Below are 24,943 nucleotides of genomic sequence, written 5' to 3'. Positions count from 1 at the left end.
GCAAGATTAAGGCTTTTACGATAATTCAAGGAAAATAATATAATCATTCATTATTACTAAAACAAAATTAGATGTTTTTATCCAGATGGATATATATATATTATATATATATATATATATATATATATATATATATATATATATATATATATATATATATATATATACAAATATATAATATATATACATATATAATATGTATATATATATATATGTATGTTTAGATAAATAGCCTATATATGTAGATATATATATATGGTTTTCTATTACGTTTTTGCACAATGAAGAAATTTATAATATATATTATAGCTCAATATATATATCAACAATAAATTCTATTTAATACAATTTAATCTTCAATTTGCATTGGGAAGAGCAGAGCAGATATCTGAAAAGACAGCAAGGAGGCTGTCTCTCAAGAAAGTACTGGTTTTTATGACTTATGGACTGACCAACTGTTTCTGGACTTAAAACTCAATCTGGCTTCAACTGTATGAATTGTATTTCTCTCTCTTGAAATTTTCCAATTTCAGAGCAGCCTTCTGAAGTTGCCTCTTGAGCGGTTCAATCGAGACAGCAATTTCGGACTTGAAAATGGCCTTATTCATATAAATGTTTGCCGTTTTTACAATTTGACGTGAAGTTGCCTCTATAGCATTTTGTATATATGAAGAATAATATATATATGATGTATTTATACGAGTGGTATATGTTTATACACACACACACACACACACACACACACAGTTTTATAAATATATATATGTATATATATATATATATATATATATATATATATATATATATATATATATATATATATATATATATATATATAAAATATATATATATATATATATATATGAGTTAGGATATATATATATATATATATATATATACTTATATATATATATATATATATATATATATATATATATTGCCAGTGGTATGCACCATATATAAAAAATGTGTAAATAGTTATATATAATATAATTGTATATAATCATATATATATATATATATTATATATTTGTATATATAAATATATATAATGTGTATGTATACCATATATGTATATTTATATATATTTGTATATATATGTATGTTATTAAGAAAATACAATTACATATATAATGTCTTGTTGTAAAAAGGTCTGTATATATACAAAATGCGTGTACAAGCCTTTAATGTCTGTTTTTCAAGAAACAAACAATTTTTCTTAAAAAGGGCATAAATTAATCTTCATTGTAAAATTGTCTGTCTATGTTGCATTAATTCTTTGTTCTTACAACTTTAATATATTTAATTGTTTCATATTTTACATATTACAGTGTTTACTGAATGTTTTTCGTTTAAACATTTATTAATGGAACATTAAGTATCGAAATTATGTTGCATTAAGATTTTTACAAATTAAATTGTTTGTATTTAATTCTCTAGTTTTCTTTTAACATATTACAAGAAAGATACTACAACAGATGTAATTAACAAACATAAAATAAAACTGGAAAACCCTCTCCATAAATGACTGAATCAAATAATCCCATTCTCCATTAGGTGTAATTTATCACAATATCATTTTGTTTAATGCAAATTGTTTAATATAAACGCTTAGCAACAATAATATATAAAAAGTATCTCGGATGTAATTTAAACTATACTAATCTGGGGACAATGAACATCAAAACTGAACCTTCTGTACGAATGGAATTATTCCAAAAATACCTCGTTTATGCATTAAATTCAATGTATATATGACTTTATATATGGAATAGATATAAACCATAGTTTGTTTCAAAATCAGAACCTCCACAGAACATTGGTCCCTTTCAATGGATAGTTATTGAAGTTTTCTGCTTTAGCCTATCTCCAATTTATATTCTACATTCTTTTAAGTTTCTATTAAGCTATTTTTATTTTATCTTGTATTATAGATATAGTTAGTATATATATACTATATAAATGTATATATAACCTTCATGTATGGATATCCTTCATATCACGTTCTTCGATAGCTAAATACATATATAATATATATATATATATATATAATATATATATAATATATAAAAATCCATATATATATATATAAAAGTGAGGATACAATTTTTTCTCAGGAGTCAAAAAACACATAATCTCGGTAGACCAAATAGTCTTTTAAACTGAACTAGAATATAAAAATACAATGCAAGATTATATCATATATATTAAATTGAAAAAACAAAAACATTTCAGTTATCAAAAACACCATGGATGTCAGCAACAGGTAATCAGAATTTCTCAGATGACTTGGTTTAGAGATCTAAAAGATAGTGTATGATATCTCTTTTGTGTAATTCTGTTTATCAGAACGGCAATATTTACAGCGTTTGGGCCGTTATGAACGAGGCTTATTATTGCATCATCATAAGAATTGTAATGATAATTTCTTTAATTTTACATTTTTCATATTTGTATTTCACGGTTGTTGGATCATCAAGCTGGAAAAATGGCAGTCATGGAATGACATACTTAGAAATTGTGTTTACTGGTGAGCATTTCTATTTAAATCCGAAAATGCATTATCTATGATGAGAACATATTTTTGCATGATAAAACACAAGTAACTGGATCTTTCTTGACATTTAAACATAGTTTCTTTCTTCTCTGTTTTAAAAAAAGTGAATTTCAGGTAGCTCTCTCTCCTCTAATGTTTCTGAAAACATTGGTCAAAAGTATCTTAAAGGATCGTGTTCTCTCTCAGTGCTCCATTTGCTAAAACATACTATACAAATATCAGGAAATGCTATAATCTCTATAGCTTGTAAAAAATAATGAAATGAGTAGCTCCCATAAGAATGCTTTAGGCTGTGGTACAGGCTCTCTAGTAGCTCTTTCAAAATCTAAATCTCTCATAACTTAAATAAATTCCTTTATTGTTTTAAATTGCAAAACAAGAACTTTTTTCGTTGACATTGCCAATTTTTTTGATTTATTATGTAGTAATCGATTTCCACAAGCATTATTCATATGTGTATGTATAAATTCACTTGTATATAAGTGCAATATAATGGAACAGGTTATTTATTAAAAATTTCAACCCTTTTTGTTTAGAACTGTTGCAATTGTATATATATACATGAATAATACTATATATAATAATATATATATATATACTTGCATTTAATGTCAATGATATCAAACCGCATATATATATAATATGATTTTGTAAAGTTATTATGAGGTCAAAAACGCAAAAACAAACACTTTATTGTATAAGACTGAAGCCCTCCTCTTTCTAAAGTTGCCAGATGTCATTATTGAGCAATTTGTTTCTGAAATTTACTTTAGTACTGCAAACTGCTTTATCCTTATTTCCCCTTGCTGATATGTGTACACACACATGTACATATATATACACACACATACATGTTATTACATATACACATATATATATTTATATATATATATATATATATATATATATATATATATATATATATATATATATATATATATATATATATATATATATATATATATCCCTAGTACCCATTTACACCTTAGAGGGTTGAGTGCACCTTCCAAAAATAGGCGAAGAGGTAAAAAACTGAAAACCTTGGTAGAAGGTAGCTATTTTTGTGTTAGAGTTGCAGGTAGCCTGGATATGTAGTATAAAACGACTAAGAGATGACGTAATAAAGGCTTAAGTAAAAGAAAATAATATATGAGTAAATATGAGATTATTTGAGGCAGGAATCTAGTCTCTAGTCAGCGTTTTAGTGTAAGTGACAACTGTTCTCTAAGAGGGTTAGAATAATTTTACTCTTATAAAGAAGAAAACAAAACTAATGCGAAATCCATAAAAGGATTTGTTTGGTTATAGACTGGGATTGCAATCTTAGTGACAAACTTTAAAACATGTGATGATTTACGAGTAACTTATTAAGTAAATTTTATGAAGTAAACGATTATATATTTGATAGAATGGCGTCTGGTACCAGTTACAGATCATTAGTGTAATAATTTTCCTCCAAGATATTCTGATTATTTTCCCTCACTTCGAGCGATAATCTATCATGAATAATTACAATTAATCTATCTCTCCTGAGCGCTGCTATTTCTTAGAAAAATGTTTATTGCATCTCTACACGGTGCGGATGATCTCTTTAAATAAATTTTTGAGCTTATTTTTACGTTAACCATATTATAAATTAGTTAAGAAAGTTATGTTATCATATATGTCGTCCATTTTCAAATTTATAAAATGAAATGAGGCACTTACCTTGAGGGAGTAAGTACAATCTTCATGAGCCATGGATTTACAAGCAATTTGTACTTTTACCAAGCGATGATGACTTAAGCTTCAAGTAATTTCATTTTCCAACTGAAATAAATAAAAAAATAAATAAATAAAAGAAAAAAAAAAAAGGGCACTACAAATCCAGACAATAACTTTTTCTCTCTGCTCTGAGAAAGCTTTATATTACATAAATATATAATTACTTACAAGTAGGTTTTAGCGAAAGTCTCGTGTACATTCAAGCTTATGAACAAAAAGTTATACTTCAGAAAAATTATTCCAGAATTCCTCTGCTCTAAATGTGTGGGAAATGAATTTTTTCACAGAGAGAGAGAGAGAGAGAGAGAGAGAGAGAGAGAGAGAGAGAGAGAGAGAGAGAGAGAGAGTGATAAGCACTCTAATGCACTGCAGTATTTTGTTAAATTTCAGCGAGGACAAATGTTTTCTGTTTATGCCAGAAGTATTAATTAACCAATACACAAGATTTGTTAAAACGAGGATTATCATGGGTTCTTCACAGAAAGTTTTGAGGGAAAATAAAGTTGCTGAATCAGTGAAGGAATAGCTCGGAATGAGGTCAGAGTTCAAAGCACACGGCAGGGAGGTAGCAGTTAACACGAGTACTCTCTCATTATACAGCATCCTTTATTTTTTCCTTTACCCCTTTGCGTGGTAAGATGCCAATTATTCCTGAACTTCGATGTCCATTACTATTAATTCCAAATTTGCTGAATGTTATTACATGAATATTGTATCGTATTTTCAAGAGTGCTACGAACACCAGCTAATTTAATTAATGAAAAGAGATAACAGCTACGTACGTTGGTGGGTAATGAGATTTTGAGTAAGTACAGCAAAATAATGAACTTTTTTTTTTTTAGTAAGGAAAGATTCTTCTGAGCATGAAATGGAAAAGATGAGGATTCCCTAGGACTTGTTCTTTACCCAAAAATTATCTTAATTTTGTTTCATACTGACGGTGAATCCCATTATTCACGTGAGAACGGATATGATTCTCATTATTATTATCATTTTTAATAACGCAACCTGCTCTTCGGAGTACGTTTGGGGATGATTATAGCAACTCATATAGAAAATGTGCTCCAAACCTCCAAACTTTGTTGAAGTGACTTTGTCAAGGAAGAATATTCTTCGATAAGTAAGTAGTTACTTATCAAGGTGAAAGCATCATTTTAATACTCTCTCTCTCTCTCTCTCTCTCTCTCTCTCTCGTTCCAGCCACATGACTGTTAACAATACACAAGGCATCAGCTCTACAATAGCCGGTTTCAGGTCACATTCTTTTCATAAAGGCAGCAAAAATGAATCCCAAACGCAAAAAAATTAGACAGTTATTAACTGCTGATGGAGATTTATACTTTGGAATATGTCGATATATGCAGATAGGTTAATATGTATTAAAGGAAAGCAGATTATAATAATATGTAGTTATTACTACGCACCAATAGTTTGCTGAAATAGATGTGTCTGGAATATCGAATGTTTTGTTCATAAACAAGATATAAGAGCTAATTCCTTAATTATCAATAACTCCATCTAGACAGTATTTTGAACAAGTACAAGTTCTCTTGATGTTATGAAACTCGATGAAATTTTCAGTACATTATAATAAACTCCTCCACAGAGACCTTTCTTAAAACTTTTATTACTGTTCCAAAATCTAAATCATTACTCCTTATATAACGAAACCATTGGTATCAAGAACCAAATAACAAGTAAGTTTACCTTTTTCTGTCCGTGTGCAGAAAGATACTCATGGTTTCAAGTTTTTCACTTTTGACCACATGCTCTTATTGTCCAGTATCTTTATTCCTTTTCACTACATTCATTCACAAACATTAAGCTACAAATTGGGGAGCGATGTCGTTCTTCAACCATTCGGTGGTTCGAGTCCACCTGGTGACGATCGCTTACTTATGAATTCTCCTTCGATGTTTCTTCCGAGGCTGAGTGAATTTCATATTAACCGACGATTGTAGTTTAATGTTTATGAATATAAACAAGTAAAAAATGCACCGAAGTTTCTTCGGCACAATCTGAGTTTTCTGTACAGCCGCTACAGCGTATAATCAAGGCCACCGAAAATAGATCTATCTTTTGGTGGTTTCGGTATAATGCTGTATGAGCCGCGGCCCATGAAACCTTAACCACGGCCCGGTGGTGGCCTATCCTATATAGTTGCCAGAAGCACAATTGTGGCTAACTTTAACCTTAAATTAAATAAACACTACTGAGGCTAGAGGGCTGCAATTTGGTGTTTGATGATTGGAGGGTGGATGATCAACATACCAGTTTGCAGCCCTCAAGCCTCATTAGATTTTAAGAACTGAGGGCGGACAGAAAAAGTGCGGACAGAAAAAAGTGCGGACGGACAGAAAAAGCCGGCACAATAGTTTACAGAAACTAAAAATGTCACAGTACAGTGCATGGGACAAAAATTCATACATCTTCATGTGCACTCAACTAGTTTTCCAACTCTCACAGCTGTTATAGTATCGTGTGTCATAGGCTAAAAAAAATATCGAATGGCGGTGACATTTGATATTTCATTATAACATAATACCAAGATATAAATGCATTTATCTATTCATTAGTTGTGAGGAATTAAGTTTTGCAATAAAAATGTCATCATTTCCAAAGCTGTCAATAATTTCTTTTAATTTTTTCCATGAGATATTCTCTTTAGGCTCAACCTTATCGTAAAATGTATTTTTTTTATCAATAATAACGTTACTACATAAATTCTTTATATCACTTTATAGGAATGGATTATGTCACTTACATGAATCATCTTTATTATTTACATTAAAACGACCACTAGAAAGTTGGTTGAGCCAAAGAACACAACAGATTTTCCAATAGGATTCAACAGTTTTCTGTTGCATTTTGATTTTACGAAAATGTTGTGCCTAGTCAGTGATTAGGAGAGCCTTCTAATTTGTAATTAATCCAAGATATGTTCAACATATGAACACAAACTCTATAACCAATATCTGACACTGATATTAGAAAAAAAATATAAACTGAATAAAGTTCCCTCCTCGACGGTGTACAGGTATTTTGCATTACAGTCGTTCCAATGTCTAGGTAAGTGGCTATGAACCTATCATTATTAAACGTATATACACAATAAATTATGAATAATATTTATGGAATCGTTTTTTCTTATATATAAGACATCAACGCCATCTAATGAGCTGAAGCAGAAAAACAGTCATTTTAATGTGTAGTAGGGCAATTACTTCTTCACAAGACCGTAAGTTACCCACTACAAATGACGCGAAGAGGGTCAAATATAGCAAGACGCATACTACAGAAACGGAGCAAACTCAGATGGTCTAGGGAAAGCGTCCTCATAAAAAACAAGTAAAAATTGCGCCGAAGTTTCTTCGGCGCAATCGAGTTTTCTGTACAGCCGCTACAGCGTATAATCAAGGCCACCGAAAACAGATCTATCTTTCGGTGGTTTCGGTATAAAGCTGTATGAGCCGCGGCCCACGAAATTTTAGCCACGGCCCGGTGGTGGGCTGCCTATATTGTTGCCAGACGTACGATTATGACTAAATTTAACCTTAAATCAAATAAAAACTTCTGGTATGTCTGATGATTGGAGGGTGGATGATCAACATACCAATTTGCAGCCCTCTAGACTCAGTTTTAAAGACCTGAGTTTTACAAAGAAAGTGCGGGCAGAAAAAGTGCGGACAGAAAAAAGTCCGGACAGAATAAAGTGCGAACAGAATAAAGTGCGGACGGACAGACAAAGCCAGCACAACAGTTTTCTTTTACAGAAAACTAAAAATGGGGTGAATACTTACATAAAAATGGATTAAAAGTCTCTCGTAATTTGGGATAATCGTGTGACAAAAACCGTTCCGAAGTCGTCGGAAGAGTATTGACGAAGGGCGTTTAAGACACTTAGAGGCTTAGGAAGATTTAGCAACCAGTTAACAGCATCTGGAATAAAATTTCAGGATAACGTCAAAAGATCTCCAATGATGGCCGGGAGTTTTTTTTTTTTATAGGAATCTCCAAATAAAAATCATAGAAATCACCATTTAGTTTTCATTATCATTTAGAAACAAAGGGGCTGACTGAAAGCGTCATTGATTTACAAAAGTGATTTGAATTCTTCAGTATTAGATTTGTTTTAATTAAAGAAACTTTGCGAAAGTTATTTCAATAAATTATCTGTCCTTTTAGATGCTGTAGCATTCTTGTAATGTAACCATAAGATTTATCTACTAATATTTTGCGATTCAGGTTATTATGTTTTCATCTGGTTTCAGCAGAACTTAGAATTCCATATTACTGATCGTTGTATTTGTTATTCCCCAAAATATAATGGAAGATATCGCTTTGATAATACCAAGAAATTATTAAAACTTTGCATACAGTAAGGTCGAAATTTATTTTTAATTTTAATTCTCTCTCTCTCTCTCTCTCTCTCTCTCTCTCTCTCTCTCTCTCTCTCTCTCTCTCTATATATATATATATATATATATATATATATATATATATATATATATATATATATATATATATATATATATATATAATATATATATATATATATATATATATATATATATATTATGAATTAAATATGTATGTACTGTATATACATGAACACACACACACACACACACACACACACACACATATATATATATATATATATATATATATATATATATATATATATATATATATATATATATATATATATATATATATATATATATGCATATATATATACTTATATATATGTATATATATATATTATATACTACGTGAAATAGTATTCCATTACAATCATGTTATAGTTATGTAGACCCTGTGTGTATACTACCTTCAAGAATAATGCTCTACACAGAAAAGGTCTTTAAAATTTAAAGCAACGTTAGGCTAGCAAGGTTTCCTGTTCTTAGGGGAGGCATTAAGAGATGTTAAACTTATGGAAGAGAATACTGCAGAGCTACTTGTAAAATATATTGAGAAAGGCGGTGTCTATCAGTAAGAACGGCATTTTATAGCAGTAGCTCTTGCTGTCATTTGAGAAAACCAAAAACGAAAGGTCCAGTTTGCAGAGAGAGAGAGAGAGAGAGAGAGAGAGAGAGAGAGAGAGAGAGAGAGAGTTAAAAAAAAGGAGAAGAAGGAGATGGTGAAGTTACTGGGTCAGTTAATAGGTTTACCTTGCTTCTAAAATTGACATGTTGCTATCAATGATTCTTTCTTGATGGTCAGAATATAAGGGATCGATTGGATTTTAGTTTTCTGTAAAAGAAAACTGATTGAGATGGTTTGTCTATCCGTCCGCATATTTTCTGTCCGCCCGTGAAATAGATCTTATAATCATATTATCTTGATGAGGGCTGTGCAAATTGTATGCTGAGGTCATTTCTACACAGAAAAGGTATTGAAAATTGAACGCAACACCCTCCAATCATCAAATGTTATACTTATAAATTGCAGCCACTGTTAAAATGTTGGTTGTTTTTTATTCTATTTGGTTAAATTTTTTAGCAGATAGCTGTCTGGTTTTGGTCAGTGGCTGAAAATTTGTTGGCTGAACGACTGGCTCTTTTCTCAGCAGGTGAAGTTATGGGTCATTTGTGTTTACAGAAAACTGCGATGTTTTGAAAAGAAACTTACGCGCATTTTAGTCCACTATCGGTTTTGTAATTGTCGGATTCCTTTCAGTTACGCGGTGGATTAATGAAGGAAGGATTATCAATAAGGAGGTTATCCACAGACTTATATAAATCGAACATTCACAAATAAAAAGGATCCAATCCCACTAATGATCTTTAACAGCCTAAATCTGAGCCATCTTCAATTGAACGCGATTGGTACGGTAACACTAAATGGACTGTTGATGAAAGTAGGGACATTAAAACCTCCCATTATGATGACTAATGTGCAACTTTAATTAGGTTTACCGCTCTAAATCGGATTGCCATTCATTATGTAGAATACATTTGACAACTTCTATCACTCCTGTCACGGTAACGTATGATAATGGGAATTCTCTGCGGCTCAGAAGCCCTGAAATTGATGAGGCTCGAGTAACTGCAATAAACAACCATGGTCTAATTCGTTCCAAAAAGTTCTGATTGATTTTCCACTACGCTGCTCATTTGGTTTGGAAACTGAGAAGCTCCGGAAGCCGTTAAGAAAAACTATAATCTTACATAAAGTTAATAATACGTATCAAAATAAACATGAAAGTTTGAAGTTATAAAACAGTTTATCATACAAATATATTCTGTTGTTGACAAATTATATTATGTTACAATTATGTAGATGCTGTTATGACTTTTATTCTGAAAACTATTAATTAAAAGGTAATAGCAATTACATAGCTATCTCAGGAGTATATTTTATAAGTATGATTCCTAGTAGGTTTATGTATATATATATTATATATATATATATATATATATATATATATATATATATATATATATATATATATATATATATATAATATAATATATGTGTCTGTGTGTGTCAGTGTCTGTCTGTGTTCAACAATTTTAGCAAAGGTAATAAGGTATACAAATACAGATTGACCTTTGAAATAAACAGCATTACCCTGACACCCCTTCAGCGTTCAACGACCGTACACGGATGGCCTACAAAAATATAATTTTACAGCTTTAAAGCCACTTCCCAAAAATAGAATGAGTTGCCGGCAGTATTTTCTTAGACTTGAAACACTTAAAGCTCACGTTACATTTTGATTCACAGCCGTTCCAGCACCTGCAGAATGTCAACTTTCTCCTCTCTCATGTTTTTGCTACTCTTAAATGAATCATTTTCGCGATAATTTTCATGTTACTCGTATATTCCTCTTTGATATGGAAGATAAACACTGTTAGCAATAATCTTTCATTTTCATTTTGCTTCATGACCAAACTCACTCAAAACATATTCGTTTACCTTTTCACTATTCGCTTTCTTTCTTACATCACATATCAACTCCTCTTACCTCACAACTCATACCATTCTTTCCTTCATATATTCAAGAGACATTTTTGGAGAGCTATTTCTAATTTTATGTCTTTTTTTCATTACTCCCGTATCAACTGTTACAAAATTTTTATAAAATCTCATAAATAGATTTGAACATCTGTATTGTTGCCCTTGTTCCATAAATTACAATGCTAATCAAGCGCTGTTTTTCTTTCGTTTGTTTTTTTTTGCATTAATATCATCTTAGAAATTCAACAAAAATCTTGAAGAATCTTTGTATCTGGAAATATACTGAAAACATTCACCTCACACCTCTTTCTTTTGTAGCTGTAACGCTATAAAACTAAATTAAGCTTTATCATCCAACATGTTCCGGTAAACATCTTTTAATTCCAGTTTGATCCATTTTATAAAGAATTGAAAGTATCATCACCTTTGATGTTCGCAAGAATGATCGTCTGAAAACAATCGTTGTATAATGATCTAAACAAGTACATTATCTCTTGTCATCTTTGGAGTTCTTCGTGTTCATACCCCGTAGGGGGGTAGTGCCGCCAGTGCACCTCACGTGGTGCACTGTAGGCATTACTTAAAGGTCTTCGCAGCGTCCCTTCGGCCCCTAGCTGCAACCTCTTTCATTCCTTTTACTCTACCTCCGTTCATATTCTCTTTCTTCTATCTGACTTTCCACCCCCTCTAACAATTGTTTCATAGTGCAGCTGCGAGGCTTTCCTCCTGCTACACCTTTCAAATCTTCTTACTGTCAATTCCCCTTTCAGCCCTGAATGACCTCATAGGTCCTAGCGCTTGGCCTTCTATATTCGTATTCATATTAAATCGTTTACATTTTTTTGGCTAAATTAAGATTGACGGTTAATAGATGTTATTATACTATGCACATCAGAAAGTTAAATACGACGAAGTAAATACGTATGAATAAAGGTTTGTATTTTTTTCTCTGGATAGCTCTCTTTGTAAGTGGTTTTTCAGGAAACAGCTACCTCCTTTGGTGTTTACGTAACTTAAGTAAATGCCATAGTCCCGGTACACGGGCTTCCACAGTCATGGAAGCGAGTCCAGTTGCTTGAGGATGTGCTTTTCCTTCTTATGCATTTTGCATGTGCTTCCAATAGTGTGACGGACAGTTCAGTTAAAGAGCTCTTTCACGGAGGACTGTCAGGAAAATATTTTCATGCGTGCATATTTTACCTGTTTACGTTCTTTCTAGTTTCATTTGTTAAATCTATCTTTTCCCTTCTCTTCTCACTAAACAAGTGTCGTTTTAGTGGGCGTGTTTTGCACTGCCTAGTGGAAAGCTACACCTTGAAAACTTAATATTACTTCCTCAGTACTGGGGTTGTTTTAGTGGATTTAAATACATTCATGGTGAATACTCTGTGACTGGTGTGCTCTTTGCTATTGCTAAATTCATTGTTCTCATTTGTTGTGCTCCTTCCATTCTATATAGTTTTCTATTATAGCACGCATTGTTAATGCTTCTAATTCTTTTAAGTACATAATAATAATAATAATAATAATAATAATAATAATAATAATAATAATAATAATAATAATAATAATAATAATAATCTCATTAAGCAACAAAATGGTGAAGATATCCACAATGATGTCAGTTTCAATATCTATTAAAAATATTTACAAAACAAGAGCTTTCGAGAACCTGCTCGATTCTCCTTTCAAGGTGAACCGAGCTGGTTCTCCAAAGCTCCCATTCTATTTGTATTTTTAATTATATATTTACATTGAAGTTATTTTGGATTTCTTCACCAATAATAATAATAATAATAATAATAATAATAATAATAATAATAATAATAATAATAATAATAATAATAATAATAATAATATTTGGGGCGACTATGCTATGTACATGATAATGACGCTTAAAATTGTCATAATACCAGCAAAGTTGGAAATGCTGACAGTGAATCACAAAAATATAAACAGTGAATCTGGAAAATATGTATCCCACCAAATGCAGTTCAGCCCAATTCTCAAAATATTTCGTAAGATGACAAGAGTCAAACATTTCTACCGCTGCAGCGTCCAAAGGAAAAAGAAACGGAGGAAATCTTCGAATAAATATTTACCCTATAGAAAAGCGAGATACCGAATTCAGGAAAGTCTCTTTCATAGAAAAATTCATTTAATGACGTCAAGAATTTATATTCGAAAATCAGACTGCTCAAGTCGAGAGGAAAGGCCAAATTGATGTTCAACGTAAGGGAAAAGGAAGAGGTAAGTATTGGCTAAAAGTGTAAAAAAATAGAGGTATAATATAATGTTTAATTTTCTGTTTTTTATTTTATTTTATTTTATTTTTTTGGTAGATATCGAAACTAACTTATCCTTTGTAATCATAAACTCAGGATCATTTCATCGTCGAAAATTGTGTCATAAAGGTAATCTACGGCAGAGATGCTCTTCTGTAATGTAAATAAACTTCCGGAGAGAGAGAGAGAGAGAGAGAGAGAGAGAGAGAGAGAGAGAGAGAGAGAGAGAGAGAGAGAGAGAGAGCCGACCACCGAATGATTATCGAATTTTAGTTATTAACAGTTTTCAACTGTTTTATGCCTAAATAAACATATCCTGAAGCGTTAATGCTAAAATTTTTTTAGATTGGTTTACTGACAATTTTGTTCATCGCTTGTTTGGCACTGTGAATGACAAATTGTAAAAAAAAAAAAAATGTAAAAAACGTCTGCATGACTAATTCTGGATAGGTGCAAGTGAGTTATACACTGTTTTGGACTGTTTTATGTGTAATTAAACATATCTTGAAGCGTTATTGCTAAAAAAATAAAATTTTAGATTGATTCATTGCTTGCACGGCACTGTGAACGAAAAATTGTAAATAAAAAAAAAATACTTGTAACCCGCTACAGTATCCCATTCTCCCTAGCGCTAGCGTTTGAGAACACGGGTTATAGTGATATAAGGATAACTTGCTCAAGGTGTCCTGATTGTCTCATAATTCTTGAAAGTCCAAAATTTTTTTTGTTTTACTGTTTTCTGAAAACTTACTTTTTTTTTTCAAAATAAAAGCCGAAATATTAGGTCCTGGGTTATCTAATCTCAATGAGCGATAAGAAAGAAAAAGCCATTATACTGCAGTGTCCAGGCAAACTGTAAATCTATTCAGGAAATGGTACCTTGAAGATCAAGTGAGGTCAATTGTGCCGAAGTGGGTGGCCCCGCCCCCCCCCCCCATTCGCCCAGCCCCCCCACTCCTCCTAACACCCTAGTAACTGGGTTTTTCTTAAACACTATATAGTATACACCAAAAAGCCTAGAAATTGTATAAGAAATTATGAAATTTCAGGTCGTTTATCTGTACATAAACTAAATGCTTGAAAATATTACCTCTTCACAAATTCCAGCGGAATATTAGTAAATACACAATAATTTTAACATTTTAACTGCATAAAGACCTTTTGAATTTTTAAAGATGAAAATACTGCACGGCTTTTCAGATTATTTACTAATAGTCTGGCAGTTATAACTCCATTTTTTCGCCTCTGTTCAACGTAAAGGTTTATAATTCTAAATAGAATAAGATGTTCTTTGTAAGAACAGAAGAAAATGACATAGAATAAGTACATAAAAGCCAAACTGACCAGTCCAACATATCAAAAAAAGCTCCCGTACTCAATTCTAGCTATGAGCAAAAAAAAAAAAAAATAAATAAATAAATAAATAAATAAATAAAAATTTAAAAACACTAAATAAACCACTTTCTCAGACCGCTCGTTTGAGATTTATTACCGGTCGTGTGACCTATACTGCGTGCGTATGTGTGTGTGTTTGTGTGAGTTTATGCACAAAAGCATGATGAAGTAGAATAGCTTAAAAAAACGTTTCCGAAGAAAGCGGAATCAGCAAATGTTACTACCATGAAAATGATAAATAAAGCAATAATTATACCTTGAATACTCAGAATTAGACAATTATATCATTCGTTATGTAACGGAAAATGTGAAGTTTAACGCAGCCAAAAAAAGGGGAAAAAAATGCTGAGTTGAAGTGACAGCGGAAAGAATAGAGTGAAGATAATAATAAAAAAATATCAAAGAAAAATCAAGACATAAAGTTGGAACCAAGGCTTGTTTAAGAGGAAAGTTGAAAATGATCAGTTACGCTTTCTTGTCACGTTGCTGTTAGTTTTTTCTCCGCAAAACCCGAGTGTTTCAAGTCATTTATTTGATATGTTGTTTAAATTCCCCACTTATAACTTCCTGGTTTCGTAGCACGTGGCTATGCCCGCAGGAATAAAAAAAAATGAACGGTTATGGAAGTCATTGTGGGAAAAAAGAAGAAATTGGAAAATGAAATATCGAAGTCCAATTATTTGGAAAATTAGTCATTGATAACTCATCCGCTCCAAAGCTCGAGAATACGAAGAGCAAGAAACAATGAGAAAGGAAAAAGAAAAATCCATTAACAGATCTTCAGAGAGCATTCCAACGGCACTCGACCTCAGGGTCAGGCTTCGAGGAGTCATGAATATACCGTAGACAATAGGCATTATTGATTTCCGATTTTGCAGAACCCTCACTTAGGCTCCTGAAATTTTTGTCATTTGTTTGCTCATTGTTGTTTTGTTTTGAGATGAAGAATCCTCTTACTTGAGAGAGAGAGAGAGAGAGAGAGAGAGAGAGAGAGAGAGAGAGAGAGAGAGAGAGAGAGATGATGTAACTGACATAAGCTTTTGAAATGTGATGGGAAAACTCCTACGGCATTATGGAAGAAAATACACAGGCCTATGTAATAGGATATTTAGGATTCATATGATGGTAAAGGTAAGAAAAAATGTCGATGAAGATGGAATTTACTTTTATAGGTGACACATCTAAATCTAATATTATAACTTTGTAAAATATTTTAGTATCCTCACCACTACTGATATTATCACCGATCGAGTAATAATAATAACAATTGAGGTTTGTTTTAATTTGCATAATAATTCTAATTCCATTTATTGACACGATTATTTACCCAGTACACCTCAAAGATAGAATGAATACGAAGTTTTAACCGCGTTTAGTCTTGTTTGCTGCAAGATAAAGGTACACATAATCATATTATAATCCAGTAATCTTTTGCATAATATATTTGATTACAGAGAGAGAGAGAGAGAGAGAGAGAGAGAGAGAGAGAGAGAGAGAGAGAGAGAGAGAGAGAGAGAAGATAATCGTATACAGTAAAAATATAGATACTTGATTTTAACTGCGCTAGTTTTATATGAACCTTTATGAGGATAGTATTCATTTGGTAGCGTCAGCACAGCATGTACTGGCGTTGATATAAAAAGATTTCATTTATAATCAAATAATTTCGTATTAGATTAATTTTGAAACAGGTGTAGGAAAGTCATTTGTATTTTGATATTTAAATTCGTATTGGTTGAATCTTTAAAGTTTTTAAATAGCCTATAACATTAGTATTGATTTTTATTTTAGTTACAAGAATATTTGTGTTTATATTCATGCCGTTTACCGAAGGGGGAGAAGGAGAGAGAGAGAGAGAGAGAGAGAGAGAGAGAGAGAGAGAGAGAGAGAGAGAGAGAGAGAGAGAGAGAGATTGGACATCTATATATTCATACTTTAATTGCTGATTCATAGGCTAAACCCTTAAGAAGAAAGCATCTACAATATCAGCCGCTTCTTGCGCTTACAAAAAGGCTCATCAGCAGTGCACTGAACCTCTAAACGCACACTGCAATATTTACCTCTTTGCATCCCCTCCCAAAATTACTGGATATTGAATTCTATTCTCTCTCACTTCCTCTTCTTTAAACCCCTCCTGTTTTCATCCTTTCACTCCTTTTAAGGCTCATAACAATTCCTTCTGGAGTGCACTCGTCATGATTAAAATTTACAGTCATGTTTTCAATCCTTCCATTCAATCATAACTTTTGTGTATCTTCATCTTTTCTTCAACCGTAAAATGACCTGATTTTTGTACAACCCACTCGCTAAATATTTGACCTATTACATGACACAATATCTTGGGTTTATGAAGTTTTCTATCTACATATTAGTTTTCACCAGGTTCTGCTACTTCTCAAAACAGTAAAAAAACAAAAAGTAAAGACAATAGGCGAAAAACCACTGAGCTACCTGGTCCCCTTACTCGACCTGAAGAGGCAACTGGTGGGCTTTAATGCCATAAAGGAGAGTCATTATTACTACACACATTACCTTCTTAGGCCTTTCCTCTCGCCTCCCAAGTGATGCAATAACTTCTCTCGGGTTTAACACGTAACAGCTCATTCGCTTGACATTTTTAATTCTAGCTTGTTTTAGTTTCTATTATTTTGGAAAATTTGTAACTTTGCGTAACAACGTGCAGGAAATAAGCGAATAACAATAAAGCTGAAAGAAAGAGGAGGTGAAAAATCTCTCGAAGGTAATATCGTAAGGTTTCGTCCTTAAAATTTCAGTGAAAACTTGTCCTTCTTCTTCACTGTTTTTTTCTGTTTCTCGTTACGTTATAATGAATCTCTAATCGTGGAAGAAAATATCAATAAGAACAATTTGCTTTTTACGAATATTTTCTATCTTATAACTATTGTTTACCATTACTATCCTCCCGTGCATTCATTCCCCCCCCCAAAAAAAAAAATATGTGTAAAATTTATTCATAGCACATTCCTTAATCAGATTAGCAAATGGAACATATGATCAGTGTCTTTCAATATTTTTATTATTCATCACTCGGCTCTTAACCAACAGGTGATGCATGTATGTAAATGTAAAGAGGAGGGAGGATGAGAACTGTCGCTAGTCACAGAAAGGACGAACAATGAATCAGACTATATTTACATTTTTTGATACATCAGTTGAATATCTAGTTAATTAGCAAATTAATTTCCAAATGACTGAATTAAAGTAGCCTTCGAGTTATGCTTCTGTCGCTTAAATTCTTATATTCCAAAATTTATTCCTTCTCCTATTCATTTAAACATCAGGTGACATTTTTACATGCGGAAAGATAAATTCCATATAGTATAGTAAAGATATGAACAATTTTTTCCTTAGTTATTCCCTCGTGGAGGAAATATTTTCTTATATCATGTTCTTCCATATTACAACGTTAACATGATCTATTTCAGTGTCATATTCTTCACTTTAAGTCTCAAGATTTTTATCAGGCAAATTATCTATCCTTGTCGGTGATATCATATCACCTTTAGCCCAGTCAATCTACATTTGTCCTTTACTCTCACTTTCCGACCTTTACGTGTGAAGTCTGGAATATCAGCCAGATTAGCCTTGTTCCAGTTAGGCACGTTCAACATGCAATCTTGAAGATGATAGGCACGGGGGTAGGAAACTGAAGCCAGTTGCATTATATGTTGAGAAAGTTTGGCATAAATCCAATCATTCAAAAGGTCAATACGTAGTTAGTTTCTGAACGTCACTATAATCTGGTTTGCCATCAAAGCTATATATCTTATATATAAAAGTGAATGTTTTTTAGGCTATGTGAGTGCGCTATAGAAATCCGAACCGCTTGACTGATCTAGACAGAATTTGGCACGTGGCCATCATCTGACCCAATTTTGATAATAGGGTAGTTTTCAAACCCGTACCCCGGCCCTCTTCCCCTTTCTCCAACCCCCTTCCCCCTTCCATTTGTAACGTATGTGGTAAATAAACTCTACTGGTTGATCATACCTCATTTCATGTACTCGAGACCATAGAAATATACTATTGTAATAAATGTTTTTCAGTCACCACAGTATACCTAGATAAAAAGGACAGGCAACACAGTAATATCTGGATAAAAGGGACAGTCGCCACAGTAATATCTGGATAAAAGGGACAGACAGCACAGTAATATCTGGATAAAAGGGACAGTCACCACAGTAATATCTGGATAAAAGGGACAGTCACCACAGTAATATCTGGATAAAAGGGACAGACAGCACAGTAATATCTGGATAAAAGGGACAGTCACCACAGTAATATCTGGATAAAAGGGACAGTCACCACAGTAATATCTGGATAAAAGGGACAAACAGCACAGTAATATCTGGATAAAAGGGACAGTCGCCACAGTGATATCTAGATAAAAGGGACAAACAGCACTAATTGGATAAAAGGGACAGACAGCACAGTAATATCTAATACAAACAGCACAGTAATATCTGGATAAAAGGGACAGTCACCACAGTAATACCTGGATAACAGTAATACTGGATAAAAGGGCACAGCACAGTAATATCTGGATAAAGGGACAGTCACCACAGTAATACCTGGATAAAAGGGACAGTCACCACAGTAATACAGCACCACAGTAATACCTGGACAGACAACAGTCATACCTGGATAAAAGGGACAGTCACCACAGTAATGCCTGGATTAAGGGGACAGAAGCACAGTAATAAATGGATAAAGGGACAGTCACCACAGTAATGTCTGAATAAAAGGGACAGTCACCACAGTAATACCTGGATAACAGGGACAGAGAGTATAGTAATACCTGGTTAAAGGGGACAGACAGCACAATAATACCTGGTTAAAGGGGACACAGTAATACCTGGTTAAAGGGACAGACAGCACAATAATACCTGGTTAAAGGGGACACAGTAATACCTGGTTAAAGGGGACAGACAGCATAGGAATACCTGGATAAAAGGGACAGTCACCACAGTAATGCCTGGGTAAAAGGGACAGACAGCACAGTAATACCTAGTTAAAGGTGACAAAAAGTACAGTAATACCTGGTTAAATGTGTCAGACAACACAGTAATACCTGGATAAACAGGACAGTCACCACAGAAATACCTGGATAACAGGAACTGACAATACAGTAATACCTGGATAAAATGGACAGCCACCACAGTAATACCTGGATAAAGGGGACAGTCACCACAGTAATACCTGGATAAAAGGGACAGTCACCACAGTAATACCTGGATAAAAGGGACAGTCACCACAGTAATACCTGGATAAAAGGGACAGTCACCACAGTAATAACTAGATAAAAGGGTCAGTCACCACAGTAATACCTGGATGAAAGCGACAGTCACCACAGTAATACCTGGATAACAGGAACTAACAATACAGTAATATCTGGATAAAACAGACAGCCACCACAGTAATACCTCGATAAAGGGGACAGTCACAACAGTAATACCTGGATAAAAGGGACAGTCACCACAGTAATGTCTCGATAAAGGGGACAGTCACCACAGTAATACCTGGATAAAAGGGACAGTCACCTGGATAAAAGGGACAGTCGCCACAGTAATTTCTGGATAAAAGATACAGTCATCACAGCAATACCTGGATAAAGGGACAGACAGCACAGTAATACATGGATAAAAAGGACAGTCACCACCGTAATACCTGTCAGTTCACCCATGATTGTTCAAAGGGTGAATATTCACATGAAAAAAGTAGAACTGTCAGTCAGACTGTCATCACAAACCCCTCCCCCTCTCCCTTCGGCCTTCCCTACACCTTCCCCCTCCCCTTCCCTCTTCCCTTCCCCTCCCCATCCTCTTTCCCTTTTTCCTCCCCCGACACATAGACTGTCATTCAGAGTTTTCCCGGCAGCACCGGGTTGGTCAGCTAGTCTTATTATAAAAGTGAATGTTTGTATGTTTGTAAGTTTGTGTGCTAAAGAAATCCGAACCGCTTGACAAACGCTCTAAACAAAATTTGGCACGTGGCCATCATTTGACCCAACTTAGATAATAGGGTAGGTTTCAAACCCGTACCCACGTGACAGACAGACAAGAACAGACATAACAAGAGATGCAAAGAGATCTGTTTTCTGTAGTAACCGAAGCTGAGATGAGAGAAAATGTTCCAGTCACGGTTTCCACAACACATGTAAATATTGCATGTCAACCACAACATTATTTATCTCCCTGACAATAGTTCGACAATTTTTTTTGTAGTATATGCGAACATCGTAGTTTACTGAAACTATATGTACTGTACTGTTACTGTATTCTTATCACCGCCATGTTCTCAAACATTAATGTAGTTTCTGATAATTTATGATTACAATCAAACAGAAAATACTTCTGCCAAAAATGTTTTTTTGATGCCAATACTTATTTCTAACAAAAATGGCAGTTCAATAAAACCAAAGTTTAAAATAAATAAATAAAAATAAATAAATAGATATATCTTCTGTGGGCTAATCCATGGGTCAACGTTATTTACGAATAGATGTAGAACATGCAGTTAATGTGAATATTACTGTTTGATGTGTGGGTCTCGGAAATTTAAATAAATAAAAATAAATACATAAATAAATAAATACATAAATATATTTTCTGTGGAATAATCCATGGGGCCAGCAACCGTCTTGAATTCATTGCTTTAAATAACCATGTTAACCAAAACCACAACACGTGTTACTTCCTTTCTAAGGTAAATGATCAGCTGCCATTAAGAGTTTTCCCAGACAACGCCGGGTTGGTCAGCTAGTGTGTATATATATATATATATATATATATATATATATATATATATATATATATATATATATATATATATATATATATATATATATATATGTATATATATGTGTGTGTATATATGTATGTGTGTGTGTATTTTTAAGGATTAATGTACTATATGTATGTATGTATGGGTTTATCAGTGACTGCGTCTACATCAACATAGAACGGGAAACCAGGTTTAACTTTTATGTATTAATTTATGAACATGGATAAACTTTAAAAGACTCAAGACTAATTTCATATATGATTAAACTTGAATGGTCAACAAAAATCTCATTTATAACTTAATAATCTAAAAGACATGTTTAAGCTATAAAATAGGGACTGGGGAGATCTGCTCATGCAATACAGATGAGAGCCCCTTGCTTTTATGATCTCTTCGCTAGAAGGTCATTAACCTAAGACTTCTCGTTTTGAAAGCTTGCACGCGTAAGCCATATAGATAAGAGCATAATAAAATCCAGCCTTCAAGACATCCAAAATGGTATTTCTTTTTAAAGTGGAAATATTTTAATTATGAGTAAAATAAATCAATGAAAAGCACCGAGGTACATTATAATTTATATCACGAAATGTCTGTCTTTCGAGGAATATTCAAAGAAGTATAAATTCAGTCGTGCCAAGTGTTAAGATAATGGAAGGATATATGCAAGGTATCCTTCTTCTGCGCATGCTGACGTACCATTCCTACCTCATACATCCCAGTAACTGAATTTGAAGCCCCCTTGGCTGATATTCATAAAGTGTTTTCACTCTTTGACAAGTAATTCAACATTGCAGCTACAAAAGGCTCCTTCACGCTCGAGAGAAACAGAGAAACAAATATAAAAAGAAGCGAGACTGTGACGACCTAAATGCTACCATAAGAAAAGAAAACAAGTAAAAAATGCGTCGAAGTTTCTTCGGAGCAATCGAATTGTCTCTACAGCGTATAATCAAGGACACCGAGAACAGATCTATCTTTCGGTGGTCTCGGTATAATGCTGTATGAACAGCGGCCCATGCATCTTTAACCACCGGCCGGTGGTGGCCTGTCCTATGTCGTTGCCAGACGCACGATTATGGATAACTTTAACCTTAAATAAAATAAAAACTACTAGGGCTAGAGGGCTGCAATTTGGTAAGTTTGATGATTGGAGGGTGGATGATCAACATACCAATTTGCAGCCCTCTAGCCTCAGCAGCTTTCAAGATATGAGGGCGGACAGATAAAGTGCGGACGGACAGAAAAAGCCATCTCAATAGTTTTCTTTTACAGAGAACTAAAAATAAAACGGCCTTTGTATAAGACCGACTCATCTCTCACCAAATGCAGGGGAATGTTTCTTTTTATCAGCCAGAGAAAAGAAAAGATGGAAAGGGAAAAGGGAAATCGATCTTGAATAAACGTTAAAATCCGGAGAACGAGGCCGTGAAAGCTCAAAGCGTTTCCGCAGCTCTTGTAAGAGTGTGTGATCTTTATTCAGAAATGGAGCTGTGTCTCTCAAAACGATGTGTGTCTTCATAGTTCACAGTAAGTTACAAGCTGCACAAGGAGTCGAGTACTCGATTTAATTAATTACTGAAAATAATGACGAAGTCTTTTTAAAGAATCTATTAGTAAAATGAATAACTTTAGGATTGCAGCACCATAACTTAATCATACATGTAACTAAAACATCAAATATCTAAGTAAATGGTTTAGAGAATCGTTCCGTGACACTAAAGGCACGTACCGTACTGAGATTGGAACCATCAAAGTTTCTGCACACATAGGGAAGTGATGTTCTCTCTCTCTCTCTCTCTCTCTCTCTCTCTCTCTCTCTCTCTCTTCTCTTTATCCTTGCTTTCTCTCTCTCTCACTCTCTCTCTCTCTCTCTTTATCCTTGCTTTCCTTCACAGGTTTTGTGAACCATCTCTCTTTATGTCTTCTTCTCTCTCTCTCTCTCTTCTCTCTCTCTCTCTCTCTCTCTCTCTCTCTCTCTCTCTCTCCTATTTACCTGCATGGCTTGTGTTCTATTTCTTCCACCAGTACATTTCTCTGTGTGTGTGTGTGTGTGTGTGTGTGTGTGTGTGTGTGTAGTATCCCTTGACTAATTCCCTCAAGACGGAAATTCAGTTCCCTCTAATTAAAGCGGAAAGAAGTTTCGCAAAATATAAAGGCAATTTTTCTCCAATTCCCGCCCTTCAGATACGGGAGGAAAGAAGTTTATAATGCTCATTTCACCAGTCCGAAAACTCGATTATGTAAAGAAGAGATAGTTAATTAACCTTTTTCATTAAGAATTCCTTCACTGAGAGATGTTTGTTTTTCTGCGCGAAAGATGATGGCTTGGGGTGGGGATGCAACATGCGTTTCTTTGCTTCCTGTGCTTCGGAAATTGGAAAAATCAGAGAAACAAGAGATACTGTCGGGTCTAATGTGAAATTACAGTCTTCGATACTTTATGCCTACTTTATCTTATTGCTAATTATTATTGAAACAAGTATTTTCACAAACAATCTAATGCATAGTGTGAAATATTTATGAAGATGCAAACTATAACCTAATACAGTATCACAGTTACATCAAAGTCTTATACAGTATTATCATAAAGGTCATTAATTTTACTACTACTACTACTACTACTACTACTACTACTACTACTACTATTGCTGCTCTACCACTACTACTACTTCTACCACTACTACTAGTTATAATTGTAACAGTACCTACAACAAACACCACCTTGAAATGAAAAGTATGAAAATGCACGCTCCACATAATTTCCGTTATGTTTAAAACGTTCGCACTTTTCGGATGCCGCTATTTTATAAATATATCCAAGAATAATCATATATTTTCATTTTACAACTGCCTAGGCATTGAAAGCATAATGAAGTGGATAAGAAAAAAGGAATACATTTAAGCTATTTATGAAAGTCGTGTACATTTAAATATGACATTTAAGAACCTATTAATAATTTGAGGTTCAGGTTTTAAGTGGAAATAAAGTATTGCTAAATATTTCCAAAGTACCTTATACTTCTGTATTGCAAAGATAAAGAATGAGTATGATTTGATGAAATTAATGATTACCAAACTAATGGAAATTCTTCAAGTCAATATAAAACCTCAATTTTTACGACAGTGATTTCTCAACTTCTCGATTTCCTCATACCTTCTGGAAGCTCTT

The 24,943-nt window shown here is 33.4% G+C and overlaps 1 long non-coding RNA gene across 1 annotated transcript in view; it reads right to left on the bottom strand.

Annotated features, from left to right (window-relative positions):
- Positions 1-24,943, bottom strand: part of LOC136838369 (uncharacterized) — a 64,295-nt gene that overhangs the window by 11,914 nt on the left and 27,438 nt on the right. The window contains exon 3 of the long non-coding RNA XR_010852958.1: positions 4,265-4,366. This is a non-coding gene — a long non-coding RNA (uncharacterized lncRNA). The remainder of the gene's footprint in view (positions 1-4,264; positions 4,367-24,943) is intronic.

Source organism: Macrobrachium rosenbergii, chromosome 4, assembly GCF_040412425.1.
Source record: "Macrobrachium rosenbergii isolate ZJJX-2024 chromosome 4, ASM4041242v1, whole genome shotgun sequence".
In the NCBI taxonomy this organism is placed as follows: Eukaryota; Metazoa; Arthropoda; class Malacostraca; order Decapoda; family Palaemonidae; genus Macrobrachium; species Macrobrachium rosenbergii.
This window is presented reverse-complemented; position numbering and strand designations above follow the sequence as displayed.